Source organism: Mustela erminea, chromosome 3 (assembly GCF_009829155.1).
Source record: "Mustela erminea isolate mMusErm1 chromosome 3, mMusErm1.Pri, whole genome shotgun sequence".
Lineage (NCBI taxonomy): Eukaryota > Metazoa > Chordata > Mammalia > Carnivora > Mustelidae > Mustela > Mustela erminea.
In genome coordinates, this window is record NC_045616.1 from 132,052,398 (window position 1) to 132,054,700 (window position 2,303).

Consider the following 2,303-nt stretch of genomic DNA (forward strand, 5'->3'; position numbering starts at 1 on the left):
CTCCTACAATCAGACCACATGGCCACCTGCCCCTTCAGCTGCATGTTTGCTCCTTTTGACACCCTGCCCGTGCCCTCCAGTGTGGTGGACTGCACTTTATCCGTGAGTTCAGGAATTGCAGGTATCCACAGCCCCTGGTTAAGTGAAGTGTTTCGAGACTGTTTGCTGCTCTTGGACAGTGAGAATCGGAGGAAAAACAAAGAGAGAAAAACAGGAGTACTGACAGACTGACGTGAGAAAAAGAAGAATGTGCCACGTGAAAGGGTGGGCAGCAGATCCCGTGATTCCAGAGATGATGCCTCCGCCACCTGTACGAAAATCGCTTCCCATGGTGCCACGCTAAGTGTTTGCAAATTATTTCCTGTGGTTTCCAAGAAGAGGAGCTGGGTCCAGAGTGTAAATCAACATATTGCCCTCTTCAGCCACAAAGTCTGGCTACAACAGCAACAAAAGTAGGCTAAACTAAGCAATGAAATTAATGGCAAAGTTCATACACATTCTGTCATAGGCTCCTTGTCCCATGAAACCCACCCAAAATCAGTTCCCAGAAGGTGTTTTAAGTATTCTTGACCTGGAGTACTTGTTTAAATGACAACAACAGCAGAGGTAATAATAATATATTTAACATTTCCTAAGCATTTGCTGTATGGTTAAACATCTTATCTAAAGGATATTATAAGCTTTACTCATTATGTCTACTAAAATTGATCACAATATACATGAGGAAAGGAGCTATGATAAAAATCTCAGTATACCTTAAAATAACTGGCACAAAGCTATTTGTACAAAAAGTGATCAAAATATATTTAATTGTTTAAAATAAAAACATAAGAGAAATAAGGAATTTATTGGATTAGAGGCATACATTTGGGAGTTATCTACCAAGGACACACAAAAAACTATCTAAGTAAATAATTTCCCTCAGAGAACAAAGCCCAATTTTCTTTTTTTGAATTATTCATTCACTCATTCATTTCAGTACTTATTTATTCATTCAATTGAGAGCGTCCTAAAAGCACTATTAGGGACAAACATGATTCTGATTCTCATGGAGCATAAATTATTATGAAAGGGACAAAGCTAAGTTATGAATTACTAATAAATAAGTTATTACAGACCACAATGAGAACTGAGGAGCTGTAAGAGGTCGAGGACACGTGAAGTTTTAGGGGGAAAGGAGCAGAAAGTGTGAATACCCCATGTAAAGAGGTGGGTTGAGAGTCTGGAGGGGAGCTGAGAAAGATTCTGGAGCTTCTCCAAAAAATGAAGCTCATTTGACTTTTACTTTCAGGGAGGTTGGAGACCAACACGCTGCTGAAAACCAAAGGAAAAAGCTAACACATTTAAAAATCATATATTAAGGCATATGGGGCACCTGGGTGGCTCAGTGTGTTAAGCTCTGCCTTCGGCTCGGCTCATGATCCCAGGGTCCTGGGTTCGAGCTCCGCATGTGGCTCTCTCCTCAGTGGGGAGCCTGCTTCCCTTCCCCCTCTCTGCCTGCCTCTCTGCCTGCTTGTGATCTCTGTCAAATAAATAAATAAAATCTTTTTTAAAAAAATCATATATTAAGGCATAAAAGGGCTCTAGAACAACAATGACCAAAGGGGATAACGTTTTAATTAGCAATAATCGCGCCTCGGATAAACCTCATTGGCTACGATACTGCCACTGCGCAAAGCTTGGGGATAACGTTTTAGAGAAGGCAATCTTACAGAGTGAGCTGAGGCTCTCTTCGTCCCCAGGGGCACATGCTGACCTTGTACGTCAGCTAGAAAGGGACCAACAGTCAGGGCTGGGCACAGGCAGGGCTCACTGTTGGGGGACAGAGAAACCAGTGGGATCTTTCGGTTGAGCAGGATGCTGGTGTTAAAACTGGAGAAGTGAATGGTCTCAGGCACATGGCCACTTCCTCTCTCAAAGCACAGACTGGGATTGTGGTAGGAAATAAGGAGAGAAGGAGCTTCATTCAAGGTAGAATCGTTAGGACTTGCTGATTGTTTGAATATAATCAATCAGAGAAAGACACTCCGGTTCTGACTTGAGCAAAATTGGATGGAATGATAGCAGAATGGGTTAGGATGTTGAGGGAAGTTCAGAGGCTTTCCTGAGGTTACCAACTCGTTCGTAGCAAAACAAGGACTAGAATCCAAGTTTCCTGCCACTCATTCCAGTACTCTATATCATACTAAGTTAACTTTTCTTTAGGAATTCCTGTCAATAGTATTACGTCTGCATCACACAGACACTACATAGATCTATTTCGTGCTTAGGAGCCCAATTTTCAGGAGCAGTCAAATATTAAT

At 41.9% G+C, this 2,303-nt stretch overlaps 1 non-coding gene across 1 annotated transcript; it reads right to left on the reverse strand.

The window, feature by feature from the left end:
• Positions 1 to 1,535: 1,535 nt before the first annotated feature.
• LOC116587313 lies at positions 1,536 to 1,680 on the reverse strand. The gene has a single exon (XR_004284366.1). It is a non-coding gene; the product is annotated as a U4 spliceosomal RNA (small nuclear RNA).
• Positions 1,681 to 2,303: the final 623 nt, after the last annotated feature.